This window comes from Camelus bactrianus, chromosome 20 (genome assembly GCF_048773025.1).
Source record: "Camelus bactrianus isolate YW-2024 breed Bactrian camel chromosome 20, ASM4877302v1, whole genome shotgun sequence".
NCBI classification, from domain to species: domain Eukaryota; kingdom Metazoa; phylum Chordata; class Mammalia; order Artiodactyla; family Camelidae; genus Camelus; species Camelus bactrianus.
Genome location: NC_133558.1, coordinates 14,850,192 through 14,873,704, shown reverse-complemented (window position 1 = coordinate 14,873,704; position 23,513 = coordinate 14,850,192). Strand labels below are relative to the sequence as shown.

At 37.8% G+C, this 23,513-nt stretch overlaps 1 protein-coding gene across 3 annotated transcripts in view; it reads right to left on the bottom strand.

The window, feature by feature from the left end:
* The window catches only part of LOC105084198 (uncharacterized), a 987,172-nt gene that overhangs the window by 436,640 nt on the left and 527,019 nt on the right, over positions 1-23,513 (bottom strand). For all 3 annotated transcript variants that reach the window (XR_012500991.1, XR_012500990.1, XR_012500989.1), the window contains exon 14: positions 13,164-13,254. The gene's annotated coding sequence lies outside the window, so the exon portion shown is untranslated. The remainder of the gene's footprint in view (positions 1-13,163; positions 13,255-23,513) is intronic.

Below are 23,513 nucleotides of genomic sequence, written 5' to 3'. Positions count from 1 at the left end.
TAAGGAAGCCGCAGCAAGTTATCCAGATGACCTAGCTCAGAGAATTAATGAAGGTGGCTACACTAAACAACAGATTTTCAATGCAGATGGAACAACCTTCTGCTGGAAGAATAGTCATCTAGGACTTTCATAGCTAAAGAGGAGAAGTCACCGCCTGGCTTCAAAGCTTCCCAGGACAGGCTAATTCTCTTGTTCAAGGCTAATGCAGCTGGTGACCGGAATTAAAGCCAGTGCTCATTTACCATTCTGAAAATCCTAAGCCCCTAAGAATTATGCTAAACTACTCTGCCTGTCCTCTATAAATGGAACAACAAAGCCTGGGTGGCAGCACATGGGTTGACAACATGGTTTACTGAATATTTTAAGCCAAATGTTGAGACTTTATTCTCAGAAAAAGATTCGTTTCAAAATATGACTGCTGACTGAAAATGCACATGGTCACCTAAGAGCTTTGATGGAGATGTCCAGTGAGATGAATGTTGTTTTCATGCCTCTAACACAGCATCCATTCTGCAGCCCACAGATCAAGAAGTCATTTCAACTTTCAAGTTTCATTATTTAAGAAATACATTTCATAAGGCTACGGCTGCCATAGACAGTGAGTCCTCTGATGTATCTGGACAATATAAATTGAAGACTTTCTGAAAGAGAGTCACCATTCTAGATGCCATTAAGAACACTCATGATTCATGGGAAGAATCTTTTAATGCTAAAATATCAACAGTAACAGGATTTTGGAAAAAGTTGATTCCTACCCTCATGGATGACTCTGAAGGGTTCAAGACTTCAGTGGAGGAAGTAAGTGCAGATGGGGTAGAAATATCAAGAGAACTAGAATTAGAAATGGAGCCTGAAGATGGGACTGAATTGCTGCTATTTCAAGATAAAACTTTAATGAATGAGGAGTTGCTTCTTATGGCTGAGCAAAGAAAGTGGTTTCTTGAGATGGAATCTACTCTTGGTCAAGAGGCTGTGAAGATTGTTGAAATGACAACAAAGGATTTAGAATATTACATAAACTTGGTTGAGAAAGCAACAGCAGATTTGGAGAGGACTGACTCCAACTTTAAAAGAACTTCCACTGTAGGTAAAATGTTATCAAACAGCATTGCATGCTACAGAGAAATTGTTCATGAAAGGAAGCATCAATCCATGAGGAAAACTTCATTGTTGTCTTATTTTAAGAAACTGCCAGAGCCACCCCAAACTTCAGCCACTGATCAGTCAGAAATCATCAAAATCCAGGCAAGAACCCTCAATCAGCAAAACGACTATGACTTGATGAAGGCTCAAATGATGGCTAGCATTTTTTAGCAGTAAAGTATTTTTAATTAATATATACTTTTTTTTAGATATAATGCTATTACACGCTCAACAGACAACAGATTAGTGTAAACATAATTTTTATGTGCGTTGGGAAACCAAAAACATTGTGTGACTCACTTTATTGTGATATTCACTTTACTGAAGTGATCTGGAAGTGAATCTGCAGTATCTTTGAGGTATGCCTGTACTAAGTAATCTTCCTTATTGCATTTATTCCATTTCTTGTGTTTTTCTTATCTTAAGGGATAAGATAATGAGAAAAATTAAAGATGGCTAATTATTAAAAGACTGTTTATTAAAAAAATTAATTTTGCTTTTTGTCAGCTATTGCTAACCAAAAAAGACCCCCAAAAATGCTGCCTTGGAGTTACAATAAACTTTGCTTTACCAAGGATTATAGAGAAACCATTGAGCAAACATGATGTAAGCATCAGATACTGATGGTCTAAGTTGAGTGACGAGGTAATGAGAATCTAAGGAGAAATAAGCCAGTGAAAAGCCTGCTATTGACGACAAATGCACAGGGTAGCAATGGTTTCAGAAGACGGTCACTGCATGTATCTGTTGCTTTTTACATGACACTTCGATAGAACTGAAGTCAAGGTGAAAGCACAGTGGCAGTAAGCCAAAGTCTTAGAGAGGTCCTTATCATCACAGCCATCCCTGGCCAAAGGTATTCCAAGAAAGAACCCTCAAATCATAAGGGCATCCTTGGGATACAGGGAAAGGCAGGATAACTGATTGGAGTAATTCTTTCTTGTGTGTTGTGCCCCAATACCTTGATCTCTCCATGAAGAACCTAGGTGTTAAAAAGGCTTAAGTTGATGAATTTGTGTGGCTGAGTTAGGAAGATTTGGGACAATCTGATTTTTTTTTGGGGGGGGCTGGTCATTTAACAATTTCCCTGAGATTAGGACCAGTGCTAGAATTTAAAAAATGGAAATAATACACACTTAGGTAACCAAACACCTTGAATCTGGAAATTAACTAAAAACAAACACACAAAACAAACAAACAAAAGGCAGAACAAGACCTAGAATCACAGATACAGAGAACAGACAGGTGGTTGTCAAAGGGGAGAGAGGTGTGTGTGTGGAGTGCGTAATGAATGAAGGGGATTAAGAGGTACAAACTTCTAGTCACAAAATAAACACCTTACAGAGGTATAAAGTACTGCATGGGGAATACAGTCAATGATATTGCACTAATTTTGTGTGGTGACAGATGATAACTAGACTCATTGCGGTGATCATTTCTCACGTTATCTGAATGACAAATCACGATGTTGTACACCTGAAACTAATACAATATTGTATGTCAATCATACCTCGACAACTTTTTAAATGAGGACAGAATGAAAATGAAAACAGATGGACACACATCTTCAAATGCCAACATTTGTACCTGAGACTTACAATCTGGAATGACTCAATCAGGTAGAACGCAAAAATCTTTTCTAGATTTCATGGGCTTTGTCCAGTCTCCAAACCTTCATTGATCTTTCATTTAAACTCATTATCACACCCTCCACATTACCCTTTCCACTTCTATTCCTAACTCAAGGGCTGTAAGAAAAACTTGTACTCCTAATTAAAAGCTGCAAATCCATTAAAATAAATTTTAATTTCAAGACATGTCAAACACATAAGCAACAAGATTTACTGTATAGCACAGGAAACTATATTCAGTATCTTACAATAATCCATTATGGAAAAGAGTCTGAAAAAAAATGTGTAAGTGAATCACTTTGCTGTAATCTGAAACTAACACAATATTATAAATCAACTATACTTCAGTAAAAATTGTCAAACTTGGTTATCAGTACTATTTTAGGGATTATTATTATTTTTTGCATATTTGCTCCTCTCTGAAACAAAAGCTGGCTTTCCTACCTGTAGGAAATAGCTATATGAGAAAGGAAATACATCTGAGGAATTTCTGGCCATTGAGATATTTGGTGTCAGCAGTGCTGTGATTGTCCATCCATGGGCAAAACATTTTACTGCCCTATTTTTATGTAAAATGTGCTTAGAGTATAAAACTTGTCTAGATCCACCAGATTCTGTATCTACATTGTTCTTTCATCTTCATTCAACTTATGCCTCCATTAGAAGAGAGAAGAGGTTCTCCTTCATGTTTTGAAAATGTATACGCTTGTCACTTTTTTTATACACTATTTTTTAGAGCAGTTTTAGGTTCACAGCAAAATTGAGTGGAAGGTGTATTTCCCATAACCACACATACACAGCCTCCCCCACTATCAACATTCCACACCAGAATAGTACATTTGCTATAACTGATAAACCTGCACTGATGCACCATTATCATCCAAAGCCCTCAGCTTACACTAGGGTTCGCTCTTGGTGGTGTGCATTCCATGGGTTTTGACAAACGTATAATGACACATATTCACCATCACAGTATCACACAGATTAGTTTCACTGCCCTCAACGTCCTCTGTGCTTGTCATTTTTGATGCTGAATTTTGATTAAAAATATTTCTGCTACTGCTAAATAAAGATATTATAAGGTAATTTTTTACTGAGATATGTTAATCCAATATAAGTTTAAGGACCATATTAAATACTGTATTGTTTTGTTTTGTGAATCAAATGTTATTACACATATACTAATAGACTCCTCATTCAACTGGTCTTCAAATTCAAGTCACATATTTAGACAGCAAACCCACAGGTATATACATAGAGTCTGTATGTGCAATAGTTATTGCTGAGAAATATCTGCCCATTTGGGAATGGCAGTGTCACCTGAGACCACATTCTAGTTGCCAAAAATAAAGCCATTTTCATTATTTCCACTCTAGCAGGTCCAGATGTCATAACTCTTTCTCAGTGTTTCACAGGACTCAAGTCCCAGGGTATGTTCCCTTTAAATAGGATTCTGTGAAAAAATACATTTGAGAAATGGTGCATACTATAGTTTTCTTTGGGTGATTTACAGAGTATATCAGCCATTTAAAAATTCTCTGAAGTCCCACACCAGATAACTTGTTTAATTTCACTTAACCCAGGATTTTGCAAGCTTATCTAATGATGGAACACTAGGGATTTAAAAAATGCATCCCACAGACTAGCTGCAACAAAATTATAGGGAGAGTTTTTTTGGAAATGCAAGTTCTAATAAAACAAAATAGAAGAAGATAGCTCATGCCATTAATATTTTTTTAAAATGCATGTGTAATTTAATGTTTTATACTTTACTTTCCCCATGTTATATTTTAATATTACATTTGATATTTTGAAATAGTGAATTTGAACCACTGTATCTGATGCTTAATGGAGTTCTTCAGAAGTCTGACCAATTTTTTATTAATAGTTGCAATAAATTTGTGGTAGTACACATTTCAGAATTATGAGCAAAGACTCAAAAGCAATAACCTCAAATTCTACTTACATTAGAATACAGTAATACATACTCAGAGAGTTTATGATCACCTACAATGCATATTCCACAAAAAAAAATAGTGCCAAATAAATGTATAAATCAATCATAGGATTTAGAGGATTAGATTCTAACTATGTATTTTTAAAATAAAGGTGATGATGAAAGATAATTAACTTATAAGCAAATTACTTATCTGCATCCGCCTTGTAATGGGAATAGTTACATACCTTGAATGGCTGTTAAGAGAATTAAGTTACATGAATGTAAACCATCTAGTCTCATACCTCATATTTAATACTGTATCAAAATTAATCAGCTTTATTAAAATTTTCTGTCAAACAAATCATGACAAAATTTGGTTTTATGTATACTCTTAATCACATGTATATGAATATATTTAACCTAAGAAACAGGCAATGCTCATAGCGAAATAAGAATGATCAATGTATTCCCAAAGTTTAAATTATTCCTTCTCTTCCAAAATGTAACTATTCACATAAAGGCTTTGATTATAGCTTTTAACCCATAAGAGAGACTTTCTGTGGGTTATCATAAATAGGGTTTGTATCTTAATTTTCCAGTATGGTAGTAAAGCCTAGTAATACTAACAAACAAGTTCAAGTATAAATTTATGACTGTCTACAATATTTATAATCAAAGCACACATCTGTAGTTATGCCAAGAATTTTAAAAGTACACAATAGAAGTTTCTTCCCTCATGCACCCAATTCATGGATACATTTCAACTGTTAATAATAAACTCAGAGTCAGGCAAAGATCATCCAGCCTCCATCACAGGATGGTAGCTACATACACACATCCCATTTCTTTCTCAACATTATACACACCTGTGGGAAACAACTAATACAACTGTAAAAACTATCGTGAGCTCTTCAGAATATTATGAAATCAAGAGAATGGTTTTTTACATATACTGGCTACCAATTTTGGACATAATTTTTCTATTTTTAATAACATAATCATTAAAGAAATGTAGGAAGTAGAGAAAGATCAATAAAAATCAGTAATAATGGTAGTACAGGTCAATGTCCTAGTAAAATTTTTGTTAACTGTGTGTATGTATCTGTGCGCACACACAGTGAAAATGTACCATATGTGCTTGTTTTTTAACTTACATATAACATTTACGTACAATCATCCCTCGGTATCCACAGGTGACCTGTTCCAGGACCACAACAGATACCAAAATCTGCATATGATCAAGTCCCTGATACAAAGTGGTGCTGGATTTTCATATAACCTATGCACATCTTCCTGTGTATTTTAAATCATCTCTAGATTACTGATAATAGTTAATACAACCTAAATGCTATGTAAAGGTTGTAAATACTATGTAAATGCACGTAAACAGTTGTAAGGGCACAAATTCAAGTATTTTATGGAATCCAAGAAACTGCTGAACTAGCAAGCTTCAGAAAGGGCAGAAATCAAGGCAATTCCAGAGGCCTCAATACTGGGAGCCTGGGGAGTTTGTGTATCTTTTTTTTTAAAGCAGTGGATTCGACTCTGGCTACATCTTAGAACCACTGGATAAGATTGCTTTAAAGTACCATACCCAGGCCCCATCCCAAACCAATTAAAGCAGTTTTGGGGGTCAAGGCCTATTCAGCAGTATATTTTAAGTTTCCCCTGGGATTTTAAAGTACAATCAATATGTAACTGCTCTAAAGGGCTGCCTTTAACATAGTACCGCCGCAAACAGCTCCTAGTCTCAGTGTGCTTCTCTCAGCTCAGCATTCAGAATCCCAAGGACGGAGAAGGTGACTGATCCAATTTGACACAAATGTAGACATTGGCTCTAAGAGTCATGGCCCGAGGGGAAGCTCATGAACCAGAAGATGGCTACAGAGTAGGGTGACCAGATGTTCCAGCTGCCTGGGCCTGAGGAGTTTCCTGGGATATCAGACTTTAAGACTAAAACTGGGACAGTCCCAGTTACTTAAAAAAAATAGATAAAACAGAGGTAAGTTTGGTGATTTAGACTACAGAAACTCTTATGAATTTAGTACACCAAGCAGCAAAAATCTTAAATCTATATACTTAAAAGAAATAACTTTTACTTCTATAAATTCTGTATTAATGCTCTAAGATACCTGAAACCAACTTCATAACCAAACCTAAAACCACAAATATATAAACGCAAAAATGTCAGAAATGTTATCTCTGACAGCCAAATGTCATTCTTTTTCACATTTTAAAATGAAAACATTACCAAAAGTAGGACACTTTAACTTAAAAATGACAGGCTATTTCAAGAGTCTCTGCTTTCTGCTAGTCAGATGTGGCTGGATGACTTTTTACTTTAATCTTCATTGTTTCTAATTCAGTAGGCCAAGGGACTGTCTGGTCATAAGGTGATGGCAAGGGGGAGGATACAAACACTTATAAGGGAGATTTTTCTGACTATAATAGCACATTTGGAAACAGATGATCACAACAACCTCAAATTATAGACCCTGTGATGAACATAAATCATCATTCAACACAATGGGCGTTCTAGAAATCTACTGCACAGCTTCTAGGAGAAGCAGAAAGATCTAGAGGTCCCTAGGACTCCCAAAACAAAATAAACAACACCAATGCGCACAAGGCATCTGGGAACACAGAATGTTATTTGTTATACACAAGAAGGCTGGGTAAGTTGAAAATTCCCTTCAGCCGTACAAAGGAGACGTCTACAACAGATTTAACGCTGAAAGTTTCACACTGACTCAAGATATATTCTGCAAAGGAAAACCAGTGTCCTTGGAGTCTAGAAGGAAGAGCTCATCAATATAATGCAGAACCAGCCTAACAATGGATGCCATCCTGCTGACAGGAACCACAGCTACACAACTCCAAGCTGAAACAAGTACAAATTACCGCCTGTGATATATACATGTTTTGGGAAATGCATTCTAAGAAATCATCTTGCTGTGGGAGTCTGAAAATGAGACAGGTCTCATGATTCTGGTGCTCCCAAAGAGATTATAATCAAATGGACAATAAATGTTAAGTTTTCAGACAAAGACTAACTACAAATAAAGAAACACAAAGGAAAAAAAGGGCAATGTTCCTCCCCACAAGACACTGGCTTTTCTGAGCTCTAGTGGTCTGGTTAGCCTACATTCTAAATCTTTCATTCTTTACTTAGGTGATGGGAAATTGTTTATATTCCTCAAAACATTCAAATGATCAAATAATATGGTAGACGAAAAAACAAAGAGGAAAATCAGGATAAAGCTGATTGTTGTTTGCTTGACTAGTTCAGTTAACATTGCAAGGAGAAAAATAAAATAATTCAGATTAAGTCTGAATTTTAAGGGCCTAAAAATAACTTGTCTGGTTGGATTTTCCCTAATCTGTACATTTATTCCCTCAGCCTTTACACTAAGTGTACTTCTCTCTCAACAGCACAAGCCCCCGTTAAAACAGCCTTCTCACAGAAAACCAGAGGTCCAAGTTACTAGGGAAATTATGAGGCATTTTTCTATCTATTTTGGTCTCAATTTGCCTGAATGGAAGCTCTGAAGATCACTGAATCCTTTCAACATTTTGCTATTACTTCCCCTCATTTCTCTTGAAATGAGGCTTCCTGTCAGAGCTGTCATTTGAATTCTTGTGTTGGGGAGTTCCTCCCTTTTCACCTCAGTTTCTTTCATTTCTCACCATATACTAAACCCGATTCCTATGAAATCTGGGTTGCACCACACCTAAAACCACCACAGCTGGGTGACACTCAGGTTACCTCGTCTCAAAACATCTGTCTCGAACCGAGTAGCACGTTTGTGACCACCTGAGGACCATGTCGGAGGAAAGGAAGGATCCTACAGTCTTAAAAGAGGTTCTGCGGAGGCTGTGCGGCTGAATGCAAGTTTTGTCTCCCTGGTTCTTTTGTACCCACACACACGATGACAACTGTTTGGCTCAAGAAGTGGTCATCAGGGTGACCACATCTCAAAACTCTGTGTCTGACCTCTGGCTGCTCAGATGCATCTGGGGAGATCACATCTCTGGACTCTGGACCCGTACATCCATAGGTGAAACTTTTCAAACTGAGAAAGCCAACAAAATGGCTTTTTCTCTTTCACATGTCTTGTTAGGTCAAAAAGAAAGGAACTGTTGGAAATCCTAGCACTTTTGTTCAGAAAATCCCTTAACTCACTTGCTTGGACAAACCTAGAGACAAACCTAACACTCCTGCATTTATGTGACCCTATTCCAAATCCCATGGGCTAACATCCGGACACTGGAAAGGAAGAGGACGACATAGCCACAGGAGCTCATTCTCCACTTATTTACAAACTTGAGTCATTTTTGCATTTCCAACTGGTCAGTATTTTGCTAACGGGGAATATAGCACGGAACCTCAGAGTGCTTTTCTAAATTTGAAAAGTAACCTCTGGAGTTTAGGCCTCTGGGGAGCCCCAAGGTGCCTCTCCCAGCACGCACACTTCTCTAGGCTGTCTCAGCTGTCCTCCCGGGGAAAGGGGCGGGCCTGGCCCCTGCCCTACAGGCTGCTGCTAACTGGGCCAGTGTGGAGCGGCAGGACTGCTGACTCCTGGGTGATCCTTGGCCAGAACTTAAATCAAAGACTCCAATCCAGGGCTCTTAAGACAAAACCCTTAAAGCTCTCAAAGGCATGCCCAAACAGAACCTTAAGACATATAGAAAGAAAAGATAAGGCAGCTTTGAGAAATGAAAGAAGTAGAAAGCTACCTGAGGCTGGGAACTTGCTGTCAGTTGCCGGGAAAAAACCAGAGGTAGATGTCGGGTCTGGGACAGAGAGGGTGCTGTTTAATCACAAACGCTGTCTTCAGATGACCAGAATCAACCAAGTTAAATAAAAACAAAATCTACTCACATCCTAGAGAAAAGAAACTGAAGCTGAATAACTGAATCAGTGTTGTCATTAAGACACATCGCACTTGGCTTAATTGGCTCCATTTTCATGGTCTATCTAAATACTTAGGACCGTTCGAAACTTTCAGCTTTGCCCCATGGTAGTGATGCATTTTCATAAGGCTACATGAACTATATTTAAGGGTTGAAATCTTGCTGGCAAAATAATTAAACCACCCAAAATTCCTGAAAACGTTTTCAAAAGTGTGCTGTACAGTACCTAAAACAGAGGAATGCAGCTTGTAAAAGCTAGGCTTACCCTAGCAAGAGGCTCAGGAAAGCAGCTGCCTTCAGAACCATGAAAGGAACTGGGGAAAAATCAGAAAAGAGGAAAATATATACCAGGAAAAGATTAGTAGGGAAATAATTATTTTTTTAAGTCCAATGTCTGTATCTCAGGGATGGCAGGGCAGCATGACCTGCAGTGTCTACTCTGCCGATCTTGTCCTTTTTCCCAACCCATAGAGGACAGACCTTTAGGTCAGGTAGGACCTCAGGAACTGGCCAGGACTGTGCAGCCAAGAGGTGACTCACTTAGTGAGCTTAGGAAGGGTTTCGTTGCCCTGGTTCTCTGACCTAAGCAAGATGACTCTGCGCGGAATGGGGCAGGTGGACTGGTCCCATCTGTCCTCACCTTACTCCGTGGAAGTGAGCTGCTTTTTGGGTGTACATAAACCCCCAAACTGATAGAGTAACCCTTCACTTTTCATACATAACACTGGATGAGCCCCACTAAATATTAACAGACTTCACAGTCTGCATGGGAAATTCAAGACTACTAAATCAGGGTCACTTTTAATAAAGCTCTCCAATACAGACTCCCGCTGGAGTACTGATACACTTACAATTCCACTTTTTTGATAGGGGAACAATGGCCTGTAGATACCAGTCTGGCATCCAACTCCAATTGTCTAGTAAACAACTTCTTAAAAAGAATCTGAAATTACTAAAGAATGTAAATAGGATTAAATCCATCCCCAAACACTGCCTGTCTATACTTTGTGTTGTAACATGAGTTGCTATAAATGAGACCGAAAAGCTCTTTCTTTCCAGTCTTAACTGGAAAAACACAGCCACCCTCTCATTGCCCTCCAAGTTGTGTGTGTTTTCTAGTTGTTAGAGAAGTTCTCACTTTCGTACATTTAATTTTCAATGCCAGGGGATGCCAATGTCATCTGGAGTAAGAGTCACTCTCTGGCTTTCAGAATGACAGATTCCCCAAGTCTATAACACCACTGGTGTATAACTGATGAAAACTCACTAGTTTCAGCAGACCAAAGCTGCGATTTCCTGTACAAAACATATTGAAACAGAGCCCCCTGTCATCACCTGCTATCACTGGGACAGATCTGCGCCTTGTGTACCTCCACAGGGATTCTCATTGTGCTGAGATCTATAAAAAAAAAATTCCAAAAATCCACCACCTCATTTTCAAGGTGTGAATATACCCTCTCATTATCCATCAGTTATTGAGCACTGGCAGTGCACCCGGCACCTGTTATGACAGAGGGTATTTTCATAGCAATTCTGTATATAACCAGTGCCACCACTGCCCCCCCCCCCACACACAACAAAGGAAAGAGAAGACTACAGGATTCTACATGTGTTGAAAATGTCACTAGAATTCTGCCTTCAACCCACCACTTACCTACAGATAGGAAATGACCTCTCTAGGGCTACAAATGAGCTTTGCAAAAAAAAGAAAATTTTACTTTTATGCACTAAAAAGATCAAGTTCAACTATCTTCTGTCTCCAAATTTGTACCCCCCATAAGACTAATGGAGCTCTACCTATTAGAATGACATAAGTAAAAAATGATTAATATTACCCAGTATAATTAAGACATTTAATATTATATTATTTCTCCTACTTTTCAGATCTGCCAACAAAATGATGAACAATAACAGTCACATGTAAGATGTAGGGAGGATTTAGCAAGGACAAATGACCATTCTGACGCTAACACACATTGAACACAATTCATTGCTATCTTATTCATCTCATTCCGCCGTATTTCCTGATCTCAACCCTTGACTAGATGCTTAGGAGAATTTTTAAATTTGTAAGCATTCTTAAGTTTTGAAAAACAAAAGTTTAATCCAATTAAATCTATGTATAGATACAGGAATATCTTATTTTAGTAATAAGATATTTTTTATTTTTAATACAAATTTAAGGTTTCTGGAAGCCCTGTCTGAGCGTCTATCAGCACCATTTTTCCAATAGCATTTGCTCACCTTGTGTCTCTGTGCCACATTTTGGTAATTCTCACAATATTTCTAACTTTTTCATTATTATTGTATTTGTTATGGTGATTTGTGATCAGTGATCTTTGATATTACTACTGTGTCTGATCAGTGATCAGATGATGGTTAGCATTTTTTAGCAATAAAATCTTTTTAAATTATGGCATTTACATTGCTTTTTTAGGCATAATGCTACTGCACACTTAACAGACTACAATATAGTGTAAACATAACTTTTGTATGGACTTAGAAACCAAGAAAATTGTGTGACTTGTTTTATTTCCATATTGACTTTATTGCAGTGGTCTGGAACCAAACTTGCAGTATCTTTGAGATATTCCTGGCATATAGGTTGGTAGGTATTCAAAACGTAATCAATATTAACACAGCAATGTCAGAAGTTAAAACTAAATAGTCTATATTCAGCATACACTATTGGTAAAATTGAACTGCATTCTTTTATTTCTATTTCCACATAAGCATTGTATAAATGCACTAGAATACCACAAGCCCCATTTGTCAAGGACACTAAGAGATTAACTGGAATGGAAAATGGCAGATTTATATGTGTGTTTTTATACATGTTTCCCATCTTTGGGGAAACTCACTATTAATTGCTTTTCTAATTTTAAAAAGTATTCCATTTAGATTACTTGCCGTTTTCTCCATGGCTCACCCATAAGCTAACTGATGGGAAAAGACTGAGATATGAAAAAAACACACAAAATAAGAAACAGGGAGGAATAATCATAAATATGGATGAATTCAAAGAATCATATGAAACTAGTTTACCGAATCCTGTAGATACAAAAATATTTGAAAACAAGAATGAAATATATAATTTTCAAAAGTTCAAAATTTAGTCTAGAAGTGATAAAATAGCCAAAAAGTTCAAATACAAAGAAAAGAGACAAGAATTGCTCAAAGATCCAGTTTCCCCCCCTTATCAAAAGCACCAGGTCCACATGGTTTCACAGGGGAATTTTACAAACTTTCAAAAGCAGTTCATTCTAATGCAACTTAATCCATTCCACAGCATAGAAAAGGAAGGCAGACACATATAGCATGGTTATTAATACCCAGTAAAGATTACACAATAAAGGAATTTTCAAGCCAGTCTTACCTTGTGAATGTACGTCCTGAGTGACTGGTAGTTATTTCAGAGAGGCAAAGCAGATTTTAGGGGAATTCAATCTAGTGGCAAGGCAAGCCCCAAAAGAATGACCAGAAGCGACAACAAAAATGCCCCCGCCGAAAGTACCTTGGGTCCCTTAATTACTTACAGATTGAATCTTCCAAGCAGGGACAAAGCAGCAGCAATTCCAGGAACTGTTTTTCGAAATGCAGATTGCAGATGACCTGCACAGTCATCACCTGAAATGCAGGTTAGAAATGCAGGTTCAGGAACCTGACCTCACACTTCTGAGTGAGAATCATTTACTGCTGTGGCCCAGCGATCAGACTTTTAACAACTTTCGCAACGGATTTTTCTGACGTCTAAGTTTAACCACTGTTGTGCCTAAGGGGTGGCTCTACTCATGGACCCTACCGTGTAGAATATTGCAATACCGACTTCATCAAGTGAGGCACTTATTTGCAATGGTTATTTTTTAATAAAAATTGTATAAGTATGAACTAAAATTACTTAGTATTTTTTTTAGAAACCACCATTTAGTAGCCTTTTCTCCTACTGACTCAGCTTCATTATGATATAATACAAATAGACCGTTTGTTCATTCAATAACAATTATTTAGAAAGTACTTATCTATTTCCCTATACTAAATTGTGTTCAAAATAATGCATTGTTTCTCTGCCTACTATATTTTTGTTTTCTATTTTATACAACTGCATGAATTTTAATAAGAATCAACACTCTCAAATATAACAAAATAATCTTTTAGTCACTTCTAATATACTGTCTTAAATCAATTATAGCCAGATTACCCATAGATGCTGGCAAGAATCTAAGGTTGTTTTGCTCACACAAAGATTTTCTGGATTTGCTGTCAGGTAGATTATACTCAGTCAGGTTTTAACAGTACAAAAACAGCATTTTCCTATACAGATTTTATAGGCAAAAATTCACATTTGCTATAGAAGTAATCCCTTATTTTGCTCATGCCATTTATATCTTTTCCCATTTTTCATAAGGAAGTACATTCTTATTACTGTGGAGTCTTTCATTCATTTAACCAGGCATTCAACACTACAATATGCTAGTAACTTTTGACTGGTTAGGAAAGAGAAGAGAACAAAATTACGTTTCTGCCCTCATGTAACACATTCATTTTCATTATTTTTATTTTATTAGTGTATTAGTAATTTTGGTTACTTATACCATGAGCAATATTAGAAGATGCATTAGTATTGTTTTGAATATAATATTTATTGTCAAGGTGATTGGTAACAACTATCTACTCTTCTTTATCAGGACAAGAGTAAACTGAAAACAATAAGGGAAGGCTTTGTTTCCTTCCTTTCACTTTGGGAAAGAGATAGAAACTCTGGAGTTGATCTTACCGTGAATAATGACTATTCCTTAGAGGTTGTCTTTTATTATTTCCTCACTCACCAACTTCTGAAATTCCCACCCTACCGTTTCATGGAGGACCAATATATCACAGCTGTCACTGACTCCATCTGTTGGCTTATTTAGAATGCTAGGCAGATTTTAATGACATCTTTGAGAGCTTTTTAAAAACCAATGCCTGCTCCCAATTTCCCCATCTCTCTTGAATGTATTACCATTTTCAGATTCAAAAACTCAGTAAAACCTATTAAGACATGATCATATTCACCAAAGTTAGAAAAAAATAACATGGATACAAGCTAGATTGTCTACTAATTATATTATGCTCATTCTTACCATGAAGTTATCGATTAGGACCTAGTTAATCCTAATTCTACCCTTTCTTCAAGCTCCTGATGAAGCTTCAGTCACCACATGAAGTCACTGTCACTAACTCTGGTCAACATCCCCATACACACATTTTTACCCTTTGAGTCTAACACTTCATTTAAGTAACATTTTATATTAAACATAAACTCTAGTGTTTTTCAGTGGTAAGAGTTGTTAAAATCATATTACAGAAAGTATTATATATAATATCATCTCTATTATAAAGTACTATGTATTATCTATGTATACATATATATAAAATCTTTCCATTAAGATACACATTAATAATTGGAATGACATCTATCAAAAATGTCAGCAGTGGTACATCTGAATTATGTAACTGAAGAAGGTGTGTGTGTGTGTTTTCTTTAGTTTTCTACATTTTCTAATATCCCATAATAAATGCCTCTTTCTTATTGAAAGTGGCATGAAGTATTTTTCATTGAAGATTGAGTTATAATGTTATAATGTTATATCCTGCTTGAGGGCAGGGTGCATATTATATGTTCCTATAACTCTGAAACAACTTGCACTGACAGAAATACAGAAGATATAAGTACTAAGTCAGAATTTTGAATTGTATAGATTGCAGCAGAACAGAACAGAAACTAGTCTATTTATTATTATCTACATCAATAAAGACCAAATAGTAACCTGATTATCATCTCACTAGGAAATCTACTATCTTAAGACATTAGATCTGTAGTTGTCATCTGGGTGAAGTACTGTCTGCTCTACTATAGAGAGTTTTGAAATGTTTTAGTTTGTGTTTTTATTGTCCAGTGATGTGGGTTAGGCACACATGGCATTTAGTAGGTGTTAGATACTAAATATCCTATGACTTTCAGCACATATCCACACAAAGAATTATCTCACTCAGAATGCCAGTTAAATGCTGTTAAGAAAGTTGGTTGGATGAACCATTTATTTCCTTCTTGTAAAAAAAAAAATGAGCAAATGAAAAATCAAGGCATTATGATTTCATATTAGACCACATACTTAAAGAGTGTGTGGCAGATTAAAGATGACCTCAATTCTTCGACACTCTTCCCGTCAAGAGGAGTGCTGCCTTTGACAGCTTTGGCCAATGGAGTAAGATAGAAGTGAAGTAAAGCCAGTTCCTGGACCTAACCTTTAAGAGAATGGTACTTCTGCCCTTCTAGACTCTAACCACCAGATAAAAAGGAAAACTATTTGAGACCACCTTGCCATGAGGAGCTCAACCACACACAGAGACACTGGAAAATGAGACACCATGTGGAGAATGATAAGTCAAGGAACAAGGAGGGGCCAGATGTGACACTTCACGAAGAAGGTTCATGGAAGTAGATCCTCCAACCCCAGATGACTCACATGGATAAGGTGAACTGCCCAGCTGAGTCCCTCTTAAATCCTTGACCCCCACACAACTGTCAGCAAATTGAAATGGCTGTTGTAAGCCACTAAAAAATCTTCCTTTTATCTTCAGTGCATCTCCTTCACTTCCTGGAAATTCAAAATGGAGGACATGTTGGACTTTAACGTGTTTCTAGAGAACACATATGTTTTCTTTGTAATAAACAAGTAGACCTCAAATCTCTCAACAGAATGCTGGCAACTATTTCAAGCATTGGTTTCACCCCCAAAATGATCCTATTTTTGAGGCAGTAATCAGTTATAATTATCTACCAAACTCTAGCTAATGAAAATGGACATAAACTAGCCATTGTGCTGATTGTGACTCCATTAGGACATGAGTTAATTTAATTTAATTCTATGACATACCATTAGACATATACATGTCTCCACTACTGAATTGAAAACTCCTTCAGGGCAGGAACATGTCTGCTGCATTTTTGTGTGTGTTCCACCCTAACACGCAGTGCCATGCATATGGGATGTGGTCAGCAAACATTTGTGGATGATTGTAACACAGTCTACCACTAGAAATTAATTACATGGTCAAATTCAGCATCACCTCCTTCTAGTCTTCTATTTGAAAGCCCTACTGCTCTTGCATGATTTCTGGGTAGCCCTAGAATCCTCACCCTTGAATGACTTTATAATATGTCATCTAGTCAAATGTCATTATTTTGAAGATGAAGAAATACATCAAGAGGTGAGTGACTGGCTCAAATTCATGCAGTTATTTAGTGCATAATAAAGTCATTACAGCAGACACAAACTACTATACATAAAATAGATAAACAACAAGGCCCTACAACTATATTCAATATCCTGTAATAATCTATAATGAAAAAGAGTGTGAATGAAATCACTGTGCTGTACACCAGAAACTAACACAACATTGTAAATCAACTATACTTTGATTTTTAAAGTGAAATTAAAAGAAAATAACATAAAAATAATAAAGACATTACTAACTTTGAATGATTTCCTTTAACAGGTTGCTGGTGGGTAGACCAGGACAGCCAGAGGGTACTGGAGCTCCTGAGAAGTGGAAGATCTAAAGTGTAGGAAGTGGCAAAAATGGTAGTCATGGGGATTTCAGAGGAACCCAGTTACATGTTAATCTATCTGGAACACGAGCCAATGTGGGACAATATCACTCACAAAATTTTAAGAAAAGACTCCTAAAAGTCATAAATGCTGTGAAGGGGCTGGATGGATAGAAGAGGCAATAAAAATTTCTTTTTTAATTACTTGTATAGAGTAAATCATAAAACCAGTATCTCTACTTTGAGACTCCTCATTAACAGCTGTATATTGTGAATTACTGCAAGATAATGGATGCAAGATGCTAGCTTGATATTCGTCCTTCCACTTCTCAAATGAACCTGACTGTCCAAAACAGGGAACAAACAAGAACGGAAAGTCTGACCTCAGATACAGAACAAACTCTCTATCTTACCCTTCCTTTGGGTGTTTTTTAGTCAAAATAGATTAGGATGGTTTGAAAAACAAACTAGTGAAAGTACCAGTGTAGACGATGTGTAAAATTTCCTTGAAAATTCCAAGCAAACTCAAACTAGGTTTTTATCTCTATGACCCCAGAATCCCAGAATGAGAACATATTTGAAGGCAATTTCTCTCCATGCAGAATCCAAAATGGACTTGAAGTCTGTCTATAAAAACAGTGAATGACAGAACTTAACCATAACAAAGGACAGTGTCATTTTATTAATCTGCATCACCACACCAAATAGCAAAAGAAACCACTCAGCTCTAAATGGGTACGGGAAACTCACCATGCCCTTAATCAAAGTAGGAGACCCAGCCCTTGGAGATACCACTTTGTAGAGTAAATCCCAAAGAGTCTGCTCATCAAGTCATGATAGGAATCATGATTTAGCATATCCCAGGCAACACAGAACATACACATTCTCCTTAATCCTTACCACAACCCCCAGTAGGGGGAAGTAGGTATTGCTTCTACTTTTAAACATAAAAGACCCCTCATGCCTGCAAAGGTCAAGTGTCTCTCTCAAGGTTATGCAGCTTATTAATGGTGAAAAAAAAAATCCAATGAGTTTTATTTTGAAAGATGCATATGCCAACACATCCTCTCACCAGTTCTATAAAGCAGATGATATTATCTTCATTTTAATGATGAGGTAACTGAGACCTGGAAAGTAAATTACAAAGCTCAAATAAATAGAGGTAATAGGAGGCAGACTGGGAATCTTATCCAGGGCCATCTAACTTCAACATATTTATTTTTTCCACTGCAGCACCTTGTCTTCAATATGTATCTTATTCTCACTATTTTACCCTTTGATAAATAAGACTAGCACACTAATAATAAGTTAGGAGCCTACTATCCAAAAAACTCTAGGCTCCTCAGCTTAAGACAGTTGTTTGCACAGTTACAAAATAAATGAGGCATGGGGATGAAGTGTACAGCACAGAGAATATAGTCAACAATAATTTGATATATTTGTATGGTCACAGAGGGTAACTAGACTTATTATGGTGATTCTCTGGTAATGTACAGATATATCGAATCACTGTTGTGTACCTGGAACTAAGATAGTGGTGTGGGTCAATTACACTTTGATTTAAAAAAAAAAAAAAGAAATATTACTTTTTGAAAGTTTGCACACTGTGTAATTCCATAATATATAGCACCTTTGAAATGACAACAAATAGAGGTGAAGAGGTTAGTGGTCACCAATGGTTAGGAAGGAGTCAGTGAGGGAGGAAGATGCCTGTGGCTCTGAAAGGATGACTGAAGGGACCCCTGGGATGGAACAAGCCTGTATCCTGACTGTGGCAGCAGCTACACAAATCTATACGTGGGATAAAATCGCATAGAACTAAACATTCACACACGAATAACTGCATGTTAAAGCAGTGAAATCTAAATAAAGTTAATGACTGTTTTAAAAAAATTGCTACCAAAAAAAAAAAAAAAAAGACTATCATTTACGGCCCATGTCGTCACCAGCAATGAAACAAAGATGCTCACGGGGGAGCAGGCACGCACCCCTAGTGCAGCCCTTCAGTATCAGCTAGAACAGGCTGGGCTGATGCTGCTGCGTAAGCAAGAACCCGGTGATCTTAGCTGTTTAACAAAACAGACGTGAGGTCTGGCAGTGGGGCCAGGCCATTCTCCACGCAGGCACCCTCCACACAGCAACCCTACAATCCAAGGGACTTTGACCTTAAGGTTGTTCCATCCCAACGTGAGGCCTCCATGTTCTCCACAGCAAGGACGAAATGGACCAGAAAATCCTGCCGGGGCTTTTCAGGGCCTCAGTCCAGAACTGACAGGTGTTGCTTTCTCTCACATTTCATTAGCCAGAATCCATCATCTGCCACCACATAACTCAGAGGGGCTAGGAGGTGTGATGTGCCGTGTACCCAAGTTAGAGGAAAGTCAACTGAAATTTGGTGAACACAAAGCATTGTCTCTGCCACCTCTTCAGAGGTGGTTCCAGACTATACAAGAAAACAGTGAAAATGGAAGAATTAGCAAGTGAGCTCATAGATTTATAATTAGAAAGAACTGATCTAGAGGAAGAGACATAAAGCCTCACTAGAAATTTACTGACTCAGCTAAGAAAAGAGGAGGAAAGAGTTATAAAGTACAAATGCCAGAAAAAAAAAACCCTTTTTTAAAATATGCTAATTAAAGAAAGGAAAACTGACACATAAACATGCAAGGTGATCTTAAGTCTTTTACTTAAATGGCAAAAGTGAAAGATAAATCCAGGACTATCTTTCTGTAGGGCGAGAGCTTGTGCATTATTTCAGTCATTCACTTTGTGATCCAATTTCTCAAATTCTATGTAGTATCTCCTTTCTTCACAGCACCGAACAAAGTTCTATGGCAAGGCTAAAGAAATCCAGAGAGATTCCAAACCTCTAAAAGATGACACTGTAATAGATGAGAAAAACAGACATTCCTGAAATAAAAGGACAAGGTCACTGATGGTGGAATCTCAAAGTAAGCCATGAAAACACCAGGGCTAGAAAGAACCACTGGGGTCTCCCCCAAAGGCAGATGCTGTTTTCCCAGTGGTTTGTATTGTGTCCAGCACGTGATACATTTCTCCTGGCTGCTCCCTTTAATCTCTGCCTGGCAGTGTGGTCATTCACTCTTTTATGCTGCCTTGGAAGCCTGCATGAAATACTCCTGAGCAGAAAAATCCAGAACGAAGAAAGCAGATAACACAGAGGCTTGTCAGCCCCACTCATCACATATGTCAGTGAAAGCAACAGATAAAACCTTTAAGCTGAGCCACTCTCCGCCTGTGTCAGCCCACCTTGTAAGTAAGTGACACCTGCCAAGACTGTGTCTGGGAAACCATCTCTTCCTCGCTTGGTCCTAATGAACATTCTTATGTGAGAAACAGAAAGACCATAAAAGACAGAAATGTACTGATTAATTTCAATAAGCCTTTCAGAAGTCACAGTCTATGCTGAGCAAAGTGATTTTCAGCTGACTTTATCTTATTAGTGAGGACCCTGGGGAAATTCTGTGGGTAAATCCTTTTCAGCTTTACCATGCAGAGGAAACAGTTTCCATCTTTAAAGTATATACTTTTTTTTTCCCCCAGAGCCTAAACCTGGCCTTAGAGAAAGTTCTCCTTGGAGAGATCTAATTCCAGAGGTCTGATTTGTCCACAGACAATTTTATGGTTTATTAATTTCTGCCAGTTTCTTCCCTATTACATATAAAAAGAAAGAAGGAAAATAGGGGGAAAATTCTATAGCCACTTTTAACCAAAATCAACTTTTTCAGGGCAAGAATGAATTCTGTTCACTTGTAATGAATTATGGATCAAAGAATTATGTATTATTTTCTTTTCCAGAAAACTTAAGGAAGTTTTCTCCTTAAAGATGTTTTAATGAGTCACAGGTTTAGTGAACTGATTGCATTATTTGGGGGTGGGAGGGTGGTTCTTGGTTACTAAAAAAGACCTGTTTCTCCATCATTTGGAAGTGGGGCTTTTGGAAAACTTCAGCCTTTTTTCACTGGGGTGAAAGGAAAGTAGGGGAGGAGAAAGTAAAATAGGTATTTTCCAAGCACCCAATTTTGTAATTTTTCCTCCTGTATAATAATAATTCAAATTCATGTAACTTACAGGCCCTTGTGGTTGAAGAGAGAATACAACTGGGAAGTCTGAATACAGCGTCCTCAGGTACCTTATTAAACTCAAAAACACAGCTTCCTCCAAAAGTCTGTCATCTTCCCTCCTCTCTCTCTCCCTTTATGTTACCCTCAATCATCAAGGTCTGTGAGAGAGATTTTTAATGATGCCTAATTACATGATGGATGCATGAAACAACGTAATGCTTACATCCAAGTAACAATTTAGCCAATATGATACTCCCTCTGTTTGTCACTGCCACCGGGCCTCGTTTCAGATTCTCTAAATTAATACAGTAATTTGATTGTTTAGCCTTCATAGTTTTGCCTCTTTGTAATTCACCACTTACCTAGACTTCAAAAAAGAAAGGATTTAAGTAGTATATGGCTTGATTTTGTTGTTGTCATTTGTTTTATTTTAATATTGACACTTACATAGAGGGTATTACAATCCTGGATTGCAGTGATCATTCTGGCCTTTTCTTATTTTAAGCATATAAAGAAATATATCGAGGTTCTTATAGCCTTCTTTGCAATTGTCTGCACATGCTTGTCGTGACTCGTAAGACAAGATTTACACCTCAGTGCTGTCCCCAAATGGCTGGGCCCAGGCAGACTCCGCTTCTATTTGTCTAGGTAACTGATAAGTGCAATTTCCTTGTCTTATGTGCAATGCAAATCCAGAGCCAGGATTTCTTCACCAAACAACTGTCCTCCTCTTTCTCTCCTGCCAGGTTCTCTCCCTTTAGAGCTCTATGCCTTTCAACACATAAAACACTCCCTGATACAGACTAATTATAGTCTCTTCCTATTACTGAACCAAACTTGGGTCTGCTCGTTGACATGCAGTAAAGCCAGTCTATCGACACCGAGTTGTAGTGAAGGAAAGCCCAGTGTTTTGCAGGGCACTTAACATGGTGAGGCCAAACGCTGGAGGGGCCAACGTAGGGCCAAGCAAGGAGAATGGGCAGGTCATGCTCAAATGCCCAAACCCCTGACAGCTTTCAGGGAGAATGTTTTTGTTTCTAAATTTTATTTCATTTATTTTTATTGAATGAAAAATTCTTTGAATTCTACAATGCTTTATAATTTTCAAAAGGTTCATACACATGATTTCATATAATCTCATAATAACCCCCTTTCCCCCTCAACTCTATTACCCCTTCTCTCAAGAGGGAAAAAAAAAAAGCTAAAGCTTTTCTACAAACAAGAGGCGAGCAGACATGATGGGGAGAAGGGAGAGGTATCTGTTCCCCAGGGAAGGCCCTGTGGGGTCCTGCTCGGTTTCACTCCCTAGGGATCAAGACAAAAAATGGTTTGGGAAAGGCCCAATGGAGCCGAGAAAAGGCCCTCATACGTCTGCATGGATGCAGAAAGTGTTCTGAGGTTTCTCAGTCACACTGAGAGGTCACGTTTAGTTCGGCTGGATGATAATTTCTTGCCTGCCGTGTTCCAAGTGCCAAACTAAGATAGGAGGAAACACAGACAAAGTTGTGCCTCCGTGCTGTTATATAATCTCAAAAGGGCTACACGCACTTGGCAAACAATCTCAGCCCTGATGAAGTGTTGTGGAAGATGGGAAAACCTAGTGCATCCAAAAAAAACCCCAATGAACAGGGAGGTACCTGGGGAGGCTTCCTGCAGATGATCAGTAAGTCAAACCCTCAAGGATCAGTGGAAGTCATCATATAAAACCCATGGGGAAAGGTTCTGCGGGCAAAGGAAACAGCACTGCCTGAATAGAGACACGCATGAAGGATGAGAGATGTTGGTACATTTCATGTTAATACAGTCAGTCCTTAGGGTAGACAAAGTTAATACTTTGCATGATCTACCAAATACTCTCTATCCAAAGGAAAGCTGTGGAAGTATTTCAATGGCGGAATGAAAGAAGAAGAATTGACTGAGCTTGATGATTGACAGATTAATTCAACAACCAGTTTTTCAAAGCCTACTGTGTTCCGGGCACTCTAAGAGTGTGAAATATAACTATAAGCTAGGTCTGATCCTGCCTTTACACCGCTTCCAGCCCAGCAGCTATATGGCACAAAGAATAGGAGGAAGGAAAGGAGTCATTGAAAATGAACACAAGGTTTCTGACTTGGGCAACCAGTAAGCAGTTGTGCTATTTACAGAAACGGGCACAGAGGGAAGAAGGTAATAACAAGTTCCGTTTGGAACATCCTTTCTTTCAAGTG